This window comes from Cygnus olor, chromosome 2 (assembly GCF_009769625.2).
Source record: "Cygnus olor isolate bCygOlo1 chromosome 2, bCygOlo1.pri.v2, whole genome shotgun sequence".
NCBI lineage: Eukaryota > Metazoa > Chordata > Aves > Anseriformes > Anatidae > Cygnus > Cygnus olor.
The window spans coordinates 145,957,457-145,969,023 of NC_049170.1; the positions used below are offsets into that span (position 1 = coordinate 145,957,457).

General features: G+C 43.2%; 2 long non-coding RNA genes across 3 annotated transcripts in view; one reads left to right on the forward strand and one right to left on the reverse strand.

Annotated features, from left to right (window-relative positions):
• LOC121064815 overlaps window positions 1-5,840 on the reverse strand; it is a 25,575-nt gene extending 19,735 nt beyond the window's left edge. The window contains exon 1 of one of the 2 annotated variants that reach the window (XR_005816705.1): window positions 5,678-5,840. This is a non-coding gene — a long non-coding RNA (uncharacterized LOC121064815). The remainder of the gene's footprint in view (window positions 1-5,677) is intronic. The other variant, XR_005816706.1, reaches the window with a different exon arrangement.
• LOC121064816 lies at window positions 2,749-11,333 on the forward strand. The gene is made up of 3 exons (XR_005816707.1): window positions 2,749-2,819; window positions 8,016-8,222; window positions 10,860-11,333. It is a non-coding gene; the product is annotated as an uncharacterized LOC121064816 (long non-coding RNA).
• The last annotated feature ends 234 nt before the right edge of the window (window positions 11,334-11,567 follow it).

An 11,567-nucleotide genomic window follows, 5' to 3' on the forward strand; every position in this document is an offset into this window, starting at 1 on the left:
CAGAGCAAGTCTCAGGAGTGATAAATAGATCTCACCTGCCTCACCAGTTCTTCTAGGCTCAGCTAGTAACTTATCAGAGCACTGTTTGAGAATCTGAGGTTAAAGGTGCAATTTACTAGCAGAAATGTCACTGTAAGCCTAATGATTTTTTTCCCCTACTCATAGAAAAACTACTTGCTTCCTAAAATGGCTTTTAGATGCCAGTCAAGTATAGTTTAATTCTGAGCCCAGTACTCCAATTGCATTTTCTTTCAGCAAGAAACTGAGATGACTTCCCTTCTAAAAAGGTTCAACTCGGAGTTATAGAAACTGATTGTTTAATTACAGAATTGAAGGCTGATGTGGCTACGTGGTACCAGGAATGACAGTTGCTGTCCACGTCCCCCTTTCCCCTGCCATGCTGTTAATTTCTATACACATTATGAATGAGCTCCATAAAAGAAAAACAGGCACTGTTATGATACAAACATTTTCCCTCTGTGGCTGTTCATCACTCTTCTCCTCTTGGTACTGCAGACTGAGAAGAATTTATATCCTGTATTTACATAGTGATATGCTTTATCATTATCAGTTAGGAAAATGTAAAGTGATTGTGCTGATTCATAGTGTGCATTTTAGTAGTAATGTGGTAGTTGCTAGATTGTCAAGCTGTCTTCAAGAAAAACTTGTCACTTTTGGCTGATTGCTCAGCCACTAAAACAAGTATCAGCTTGAAAGTTGTCATGCCAACACAGAATAGGAACCTGGCATCTATGGATGGTACTTATGTTTGATAAAATTCCTTCCAGCTACAGTGCCTCCCTGCATGGGGAGAAGTATCTCATTAACTTTGAGTTTGACTTTGAGTCCACCAAATGAATGAATATTCATTCTTTAAGGATGAAATTCACATTACCCTAGAGAGTCCAAGTAAACAGGTTTCCCATGAGTGACCATATGTAGAAGACAAAGGGAATGCAATTTTCCTCCCTTCCTCCCTGCTCCTTTCAATAATCTGGAGTTACTCTGTTTTAGTTTCTGTACATTATGGGTGATCACTGCACAAAATAAAACTCAGGGAGCTTTTTGAGAGTACTTTCCATACTCGTTAGTCTTTCACACTTGAAGAACTTAGTACGAAGGAGACATGAAGGAATGGCAACTTCTCAATACAATTGTGAATTAAAAGCTTGATGTTGAGGAGACATGTGACTTGATGACACTTGTATTTAATAATTGCTGTGAGGATGTAGCGGGCCACACACAGCGTGGACAGCAAAGGAGAGGGAGGTTGTGCTTTGACAAGGCAGCTCCCCCAGAACCTAGCTCAAAGCATACCGAGAAGCCACATGGGAAGTTCTTATTTCCCTTGAACACTCTCTCCCAGTAAATGTGTACTGCTCTGAAGTAATGCTAGTCAGAAGTCTGGGGACAAAACGTTTTTGCCAAAAATGGTGATTTGCTGAACCCAAATTATTTTGCCCAGATGATCTCAAAGTTTCAGAAGATCAAATGCAGACTCAAGGTCACCTGGGAGCCAGCATGTCTTAAAAGCAATGCTCTATCAGACAAGAAGTGCCAGCACCTTGAACCCATGACTGTAATATCTACTGATCTAAGGCAGCCACCCAAGCCAGGCTTTCCAAAGACTCATGGAGATGTAAAACCCCTTGAAAGCCCAGTTCTAATTTGTTCCTATAGAGCATCCATAAAACCAGGACTTAGAGACTACGGGTCCTGATACAGGTTCTCAGGGACCATTACTCCAGTATAATTATGTTATGTTGGAGCCAGAAACCCTGTTTTTTCCAGTGCTAGTATGGTAAGACTTTGGTGTAGAACAGAACCTACAAACACCAGGACTCTGCAAGAACTCTTCTTTTAGATGACCTTGCAAGAGACACTGGAGTACATCTGCTGAGCACTTGGACCACAAACACTACACAAAACACATCCCTGACAGACCCCTTTGATTAAATTGGCTCCTGTTGTGGGACTGGCCTGGGGATGAAGACCCTGATGTGTCCAGGATGGGAGGCCGTGGCTCCAGAGCCATCAGCCAGGGCTCCTGGGCTTGTTGCTGTTGAGTCAAGCATTTGCTGAGTTATCCTCTTCCTAAGCCCACATGCAAATCTCTGAGCCTGCAAAGCTCCTTCTGGTGCGGGTCAGGGATCGCACCACACAGGCAGCATACATAACACACACACACAGCCCAGGGAGCTAAGTCAGTGCATAATGAGTTCAATTCACACATACATAAGAGACACAATCAGCAGCCTTTTGAAAACAACAGGCTAATTACACTGAAGAAACAGAGGAGATTATAGAACAGGAAAGGAACTAAGAAAAAACCACTGTACATACAAAATGAAACCACACTTCCAAATAATATTTAACCATCAGAACCTCTTTTTAAAATAAATCTTTCCAGCTCTTGCAGAGACTAAGATCACACTGGGTGTCTTTCCAAGTTTTTGGGGAATTTCCAGTGTCTACCCTTTATTCTTTTAGATTAAGTTCAACTCAGGACTCGAGAGCATGTGGGCTAAAACCTGGGAGATGCTGGGTACTTGCATCTCTTACTGAATAGTCTTTTATCAGCCTATTTAGGTTATCCCAGTTTAACCCTATAGTCCCTTCCAGCAATTCAATGACTCAGATTAACTAGACACTTGGCCAGTGTCGAGCTCCAAGCTGAAGGTTGGAGAGAGACTAGTCCCCAGACAAATGATGCATGGAATTTGTATCTGTGTGTTGCCATGCCGACGCCGTGCACAGATTGCTCAAGATTCAGCGGGACTTGGCAAGGACCTTTTTGCTTCCCAGAGACTCAATGACAGGTAATATTACTGAGTTTCTGTTTTATTATGTGAAGTCCCATTGAAATGCTCAGTACAAGCATCTAATTCATTTCAATACAACTTTGCATAGCAAAAAACAGAAAGCAGGAGGGAGCAGCAGGGCAGTGAGGGACCCTCCTGTTCCCAGCACAGTGTGGGATTTGCTTGCTGTGTGGGGCAGTTTCATCTTTCCCATGCAGACTGCTCTGAATAGGCTCAGGCAGCCAAAGGCATCTCAGAATATTTCATAATTGATTGTTGCTGATGGCATATTCCCAGAGTGAGCGTCACCTGAGTATTGGGGTACTAACCTAATATACGGAGGGTGAATAAACATAAAAATAAAAGAAAATGACAGAAGTCCAACAGTGGGTTGGATGTGGGAGTAAGTGCTCAGCTGCCCCTCTGCACAGGTACAAAAGTGGTGTGTGGGACCAAGCAGCACCAGCCCCAGTGCTTGGCCCAAAACTCCCGGGGGGAAGCAGAGAAGCTCCTGGAGATGTCAGTGGCCTTTGGCTCAGCTCAGGCAGTCAGATTCACTTCTCCCACAGGGGATATTTAAAGGGTCTAGCTTCCATGTCCTTGGTAGAGCTGGCTGAACTAACTGTTGTGAATAAATTATGTAAATTGCTTAGCACCCTGCCTTCTGCTCACAAATCGTTTGGGAACCCCTCTTCTCCTCCATCAGCCTATCTGTTCTTGAGGAATGTATGCCAGAGTTTCTGTGTCAAATTTCTGCCTTCAGGCTGTTTCCAAACTGCTCCACTTCCCTCCACCCCTTCCCCCATCACTGCTTGTTATTCAGTGGGTGTAAGGTTCTCCCAAGTCACATGAGACAGTTTCCTCCTCTCTAACTTTCCTGGCTGGGAAATAATAAATGGCTAAATGGCAGAGACACATTCCCATGTGATGCTCAGAGATAAATCATTGTGCTAAACCCCATGCTTTGTTTAGGGAGACCTGGTATTTCAGATGGGGCTTGGGATTCCACTACATGGCAAAGCGCCCAACAGTTAAGGGATCCTCGGTGTTGCAACACCTAGGTCCTTTTGTTGACTTTACGCCTGTATCTTCACCCAGAGCAAAATACATTGGATAAGATAAAAAGAATCCAAATAAACAACGAAGCATTGGCATCATCTACTGGAATAAAGAGCAAAACAAGACAACTCTGTTTAGTGAGCTGGGTGACAGCCACGCACAAGATCAAAGTCTGTCTTTTCAGGCCAAAATGAGGACACCTGCTGTTACACATCACTTTAGCTTTATCTAACTGCAGGCTGCCATGGAAAGAAGTAACTCAATGTTTTTGTCTCCATCTGGCTTCAGATGTCTGCTCCATTCTTTGCACCAGGCCTCCACAACCTCAAGAACCAATACCAGCCATGCTTGGCGGGATCTGGGGTCATGGAGTGGGACCGAGGAGGGGCAGAGCAGGACTAAGCCACTGTGGGGCACAGGGCACCCATAGTTAGGAGGCCAACATTCGTTACCAACCCACTTGTGACCATGCAGGCTCTGCAAAGTTGCCCACTATTTCTAGAGCACAATTGAAAAGGAAATCATACATGGACCTGGCCCATGTACTCACCTCTTCAGCCCCACCACGGTATCAGCCTATGAGGCCAGGGCCGTGGAGATGAGTAGGATGTCCCCTGACAATGCTGACACCAGTTTCATTTCCATTTCCTGTGGCTGAGGATGGCCCAGGGCTCTGAGGCCCAGGACAGACAGGCATGGGGCACTCTGTGCCCATGGCCATCCTTAGCCAACAATGGCTTTTTGCATGCAAGAAAGTGGGAGTTTTCTAAAACAAGTGAATGCACTTTGACTAACCATATGCTTGACTTGCTCACTGATTTACGCATCAACAAGTTTAATATCACACACTGCATCTTCATAGTTCATATTCATGACAAGTACAGAGATTGTTTATGGTAAATATGTTACAATATGAACTCGGAATTTGGAAAAAAAATAAATAAAAGCAACTTATTACTATAGAAACAAAGAAAAAATGCAGCTAATCCATCAGTCTTTCTAAGGCAAGATCAGCTCTACCTCCAGCATTCCTGGCAGGTATTTCACCAGTCTGGTCTTAAAGGTCCCCATCAGAAGGATGTGATTCCTTCTGAAAGAATCTATTCCAGAGAAAGGGCTTTCCTAAAAGCTGACTTAAATCTTTGTTAAGCTTATAACTTGTTGTATTATCCAAAATGAAGAGAGACAGAAAGGTTTATTACCACCTCACTGAAGAAGAATTTTATTCATTCAAAGCCTGGCAGGCACAATTCTCTCCAGCTTTCTCCACGTATATTAGGCAGACACAGCTCTTGACACCTGCCCTTGCAGAGAGTGTTTTCTAGACCCCTGACCAGGCTCATTTCTCTCCCTTGGACTTTCTGCAGTCTTTCTTGATGTGTGGTACCCAAAACTGGAATCTGCTCCCTACTGGAGGTTTTACCAATGGAAGGATTACCTCATATGTCTTTTGTACAACTCTGCTGTTTATATATCCCAGAATAATATTTGCTTCTTTCACAACAGGATGCCATTACTGAGTCATGCTGAGCTCATGATCCACTACAATTCCCAGATCTTTGCTACCTCTCCTTTCATTTCCCATCAAGCATTCAGGGAGGCATTTAGCCCTATCGACATGCCAATTTGTATTCAGTGTTATCCTATTTCTTTCAGAGCATTTCTCCCATTTCTCAGGCCTGTCCTCCAAGATGCTGGCACTTTGTCAGTGCTTAGAATCACATGCAGATTCAACATAGTGATTCTCTAGTCCATCACTTAAGTCACTGCAAAGATAACAGTGGATATATACCCAGGACAATCTCTTAGAAGCTTACCTGATAAACGGTTTCAGACAATATCAAACTGCTGACATCTGGTTCTTGGCTGTCATTTCCCAAGCAGCACTGAGGGCATCTTGCAGCAGCCATTGAGAGTCAGCGGTCCCTTAGCCAAGGCTCTTGGGCAGCAGGGTGCTCATGAGACCTTCAAACCAAAGCTGACAAGGAAGGCAATGCAGGGTTGTTTTCAGTATTGTTCATCAAGCCCAGCAAAGTCAGAGGCCCATGATTCAGACCACAATTCCCTGGATACTTATGAAAATGCCATTTGAGGAGGTGTCAAAAAACCTTACTGCATTCTTGCCTACCCACATGACTGTTGCCCCATCATAGGAAAAACAAACAAACAAACAGGCTGGTTTGATATGATCTGGTCTTGACAAGTCATATTGATAACTACCGAGCACTCTGCTCTCTTACACATCATTTGATCCCTTGTCCAAGGATCTTTCTGGGAGACAAAAGTCAGGTCAGCTGGGAGCCTGTCCTCTTTTTTTTTTTCCTATTTTTTTTTCCTTTTTTTTTTTTTTTTTTTTTTAATGGGCTCTCTGTCAGCCTTTTTCTAGCTCAGCATCATCCAAATTCTCCAAGATAATTACCATGGCCTTCAAGATTGTTCAGCCAGTTCCCTAAGTAACCTAGGGTGAATTACAGGCCTGACTGATCTGAGAAAATCTAATTTATCTAAGCAGTTTCTAAACATTTCTTTCCCTATTCTTGCCTGAGTTCTTACCCTTTTGTGGCTGGTGTTAACTGTGTCAACCATCTGATTACAGTCAGGATTTTTAATGAAGACTGAAGCAATAAAAGGCATTAAACACTTTGGTCTTCTTGGCATGTTTTGTTATTAGCTTTCCTGTCCCATTTATTAGCTGGTCAATGCTTTTTCTGGTCGTCCTCTTACTGCCAAGGAAGTTATACAGTGTTTTCATGTTACCCTTTATATCTCTTTATCTTATTCTGTGTGCTGGCCTTTCTCATTTTGTCCTACATACTTGTGCTATTCTCTTGTACTCATCCTTAGTTTCTTGACCTGGATTTCACTTTTTGTGTATTTCTTTTTAAGTTTTACAGTTGCTACAGAATTCCTGGCTTAGCCAGACTGGTGAGTTACTAGACATTGTAGCTTTTCCTTCCACTGAGTGAATTTGAAGTACAGGCTTAATTTCTTTAACAAATACCAATTCTTCTGTTCCATTCAAGAACTATAGGCATTTTTCTCTTGGTTGTCTTTGCTCATATCTATCAATTTTATGAGTGTGTTCAGACTTCCTTAACGCTTTTTCCTCTTATAATCATAAAGATTATGAATTCTCTCCTAAAAGATACTACTGTTAAAAAGAAAAAAAAAAAAAAAAAAGAAAAAGTAGAAATTTGGGTCATCTTTGAATACGCATTGGCATATGACTTTGCAGGAATCCAAGTCAAATGAGCACAGTCCTGCCTTCAGTCTTGAACTAATAATATATATATGATCCATCCACAAAAAGACAGCCCAAGAAAGGTGATTCAGAGAACTTCAGTAATGATGTAAATGAAACAGTTAATGATCTTATTAGATCTAAATGCTGGAAGCAAGGTTAGATATGCCTGATGGATTTGTTAATGATAATGATTTGGCTGATGCGTTATACATGGGACCCTAATGAAGATCTATTGCTTTCTGGGTTTCCCTTTTTTATTTAGAGAGGTTAGGAAGCATTACTTCAAATGGGTTTTGAGCAAAAGTGCAGTGGCAAGCAACCTTGACCACAAATTATTTAAAATAATTGCTTCATCCACAGTAAAATTAGTAGTTGATTTATATCGCTTGTCTTTCCTTCATTGCAAAATATTGTAGTGTCCACTGTAAACTGTGGCAATTTCTACAGAGGTGACATAAAAGCAAATGTGCTCTGTTCGTCAGCTGTCAAAGATTCTGGGGCAGGCCCCAGTTTGTACTTTACCAAAAGAGTTTTGAATTAGCAGAATGAAGACTTAAAGCATTCTGCTGCTCCACTTGCTGTAGAACACAGAGGGAACTCTTCATCTGTTGAGGAAATTTAGGTTGATTGCAGCTGTTTGGAGCAGGCCAGTTGCATGAAATGGTTTGCAGGTAGTACTTTATCACATTGCTTTGGACAGCTGTAGAGTCATCTTTGTACCTGAAACAGGCACTTCCAGTGGACAAGTCAAATCTTGGGTAGGTTGAACCTTTTCATGAGAGTAAAGAGGGAGTTTAAGGTACTAACCTGCCTAAGGCATCTCTGTCAAGGGTCTTAAACAGGCCCTGCCTGGAGGCCAGTGTTGGATCTGTGCTGTTTTGTGAAAATCAGCCCTATTTCCTGGTGTTCAGGCCTGGAGAAGCTGGTGGTGAATGGATAAAGAACCTCTCTTGAGAACTGGGATCCATGGCCTAACTGGTATGCTGTAAGAGTCAACAGCAAAGCTCCACTGGCTTCACTCTTGCACTGCTGAACACAAATAAGGAGATGCTGGAAGGGGAAAAGGAGTGACACCCAAGATCATGGACACCATCAGCTGTCACCAGGAGGAGAGGCTGGTAACTGAGTCTTGGTTTTGTAGGCTACAACCAGTTGCCCTATTATGTGCCAGTGCCTGTTGTAGTCTGTAGGACTCATACTGATAGCAGAGCCTTTTCCTGTGCATTTATCCAAAAATAGCTAAAGTTCTTTGCCAGGAGATACTGACTTTGGCATAAATTGCAACAAATGCCATCGTTGCTTAAGACTTTTAAAACTCTGAAAAATAATATGCTGCACTTTTTTTCCCCTGTTGAAAAAGAAGCCTGAGATATGATAGCTATGGAATAACAGACAGAATTATTTTTGTCTCTTTAACTGGCTGTGGGTTGTTTGCATATATATATTTGTATTTGTGTGTGTGTTTGTGTGTACATGCCCATATGTTGTTAGTTTTCAGTTCCTTATCTTTGTAGAAAATGACCATGAAAACTCGTTAAGTTGGTCTATGCACGCTTCATAGCTAACGGGGAGGACTGATTTCCTTATCACAAGCTAAATAACAAAACCTCTCACACTTTATTAACATTGACAGGAAAGTGAGAGTCCCTCACATCACCTTACTATTAAACAGCTAGCAACATATCTGGTACTCAGTATTAATCTAAAGGGATAATAGACTTATCTAATGTTTAATTCTCACTTAGTATTTAAATAAGCATCTATTTGTGTTCAGTATTGTAACAAGGAAACAATGGGGGCTACTCCTGCAGATGGAATTGGGTTTCCCCCCAAGTTTTGTAGGTGCAATGAGACCATGGTCCTGCAGTTCAGCCCTTAGCCCAGGATGCCATGGGCATCCACACCAGTACAGTATCTGCCACCCTGATTGAGCCTGCATGCACCAGCTTAGAAATGGAGTTGATTCTTCCCAGGAAATCAAACCCATCCATACCTCATTGTGCAACTGAACAGTGTTATTCATTGTATACAGAAATATTACACAGTAACATCCTGAATCTCTATGATGCAACGCATGAGTGACGCTGAGATGCTGTTCAGTTCCCACCAAGGTGAACCGGAGCAGAGGATATTCAGGACATCCTAGGAAGACATCCAACACCTTCAAGATTTTATCTGAATCTTGATGTGCATTAGAAAGCTTTGTTGACAGAGCGTATTGTGGGCAGATGCGAGCTTGCTCAGCTGGTGTTTGGAGCCAAGAAAGCTGTGTGACCATGTTAGTACAGAACCATCCAGTGTGGGTAAGCCCTGATGAGAGGCTAGGGGTGTTACTTCAGGCTTGGCACCCTGCTACCACTATCACCTGTTTTTACTTCAGCTCCAAGGGCAGGCACCAGGACGCCCCATTCCGCACCAAGCAGCAGCAAGTGCAATCTCACATCTGCAGATTTCCTTTTTCTTCCAGGCTCTGTGTGAGCACACACTCTAGCTTATAGAAAAGAAACATGCAGTAAACCCTCATTCCTGCCTGTACTCCGACAGAAGTGCCAGTCCTGCACACCATCAGGGATTAGGGACTGGGCAAATCCTACTGCTACAGACGCAAGCCTCCTCATATGCTTGTGCTGTGCACACATAAATGAGTTGTGGGAGGACAAACTACCAAAGGCTGCACATATCTGGTGTCACCAGTGCTGAGGCCCTGAGAGCTGCTTCTGGCCCATTTTAGCTGCAATAGTTGCTCAGCAAATGTCTCCCCCAGTGCTGTGCATTGCCTGCTGCAGACACAATTCGAGTCTGCTCACTGTTTAGTTGATTTAGTTGATCACTGGACCCACATCCCCATACCTTTTCAAAATCTCATTTTGAGTTGGAAAAAATATTTCCTTGACAGGCTCTGGATGTGAGCAGGTACATTCATCTTACAACAAAGAGAAAACACATGAAACCTCTTGTTCTTCTCCAGATTCAGAAAGAAGCAGCACACTTTTTAGACCCTGAGGGATTAGGGGTTGGGAAAATCCCACTCTCCCTGAACCTGCAGGGATAAAGATCCTCATCAAGAAACAGGAGGAGGCATGGACTTCAGAGGAGTGAAGCAAGATGAGACCAGATCCAGCTCAGACCAAGTGTTTTTAACACAGTTACAGGGGAAGATGTAGTTGAATGAAATAAGTGAATCCATCGTAATCATATGTCCTCACCACAAGAAGTCCCTCCTGACTGTGACCACCCTGAGGGTGCCTCTAGGCTCTAAAGAGAAGAGAGCACCCTTCTGGGGTGAAAAAAAAAAGTGATGACAAAGATTTTTTGCTGTGATGGTCTCAAGAAGAAGAGTCAAAGCCATGACTGTGGTCAAATCCAGTGTGCAAGCGTTCAATGGGGGGAAAAGAAGACAAAAAAATCTCTTTTCCCTCATACCATGCGATTTTCTTCAGTCAGAAATGTCAGTAAACTATTTATTTGAAAGTAAATCCTTTCTTAGACACAGCACAAAATTTCTGTTAACATCTTCTCAAAAATCTGCCTCAAGTGTGTGCCTCTGAGCACCTTCCTAAGTGAATCACACTACTGCTTGTCAGCCGTTGCCAAAGGTGCCAGCATCTGCATTGCAGCAGGTAAGGATCCTTCTTGTTGATGTACTCAGGAACATTCTGGGGGGAGTGGAGCACGTGTCCTGCCATTTGCCTATACACATACTCTGGGAACTCCACCACCTCAAGCTTCTCTAACATTTCCTCCATGTTTTTCAGAGCCCCAGCTTTGCCCAGGACGGGATGTCCTGGACTGTTGTGGGACTTCCTGACCTCAGCTGGTTTCCACAAAGTGTCTGCAGTCAATGGAGTCAGTATTTCCACAGCAGAGCAGCACCAGCTTCTCAGCAAACACATCTGGTCCCATGCTTGTGGCAGTGGCAATGGTGTATGCTTCCAGAGAAGTTGCTTTCATCATTTCAAAGTTTTTCATCCATGTATCATAATAGATGTGTCTCCATTGCATGGCAGATGTTTTTCCCACTTTGTGTTGCAATCCTAGTTATCCAGCCCAACAGACCTGCTGGGACACAGCACATGTCTCTCTTTCCTTTCTCAGGCAGATGGGTTACCCTCCGATAGAGAGGTGGTGCTTTGCACGATCCCTTGCAACATGCATGCCACCAGGGTGAGACTGGAGGGTGCAGCTGCACCCTGGACCTGGGAGGTCAGACGTACCCATGCTATTTCCATGAGCCTAGAAGCGATGTCAACTGGGGATGTCTCAGTCACATCCAGTTCTGCACAGTAAAGAGAGAGAGAGGCAGAGAAAATTGCACAATGGCAAAGATGTCCCCAAGCACCCAAAACCCTTCATGCAACAGTACCTCCCATAAAGCATATGCTATATACCAGAGCGTATGGCATCTAATATTGCCATGAAAGTCCCTGGAATATGGATATGTATTGTAGTCCATCTTCATTTAG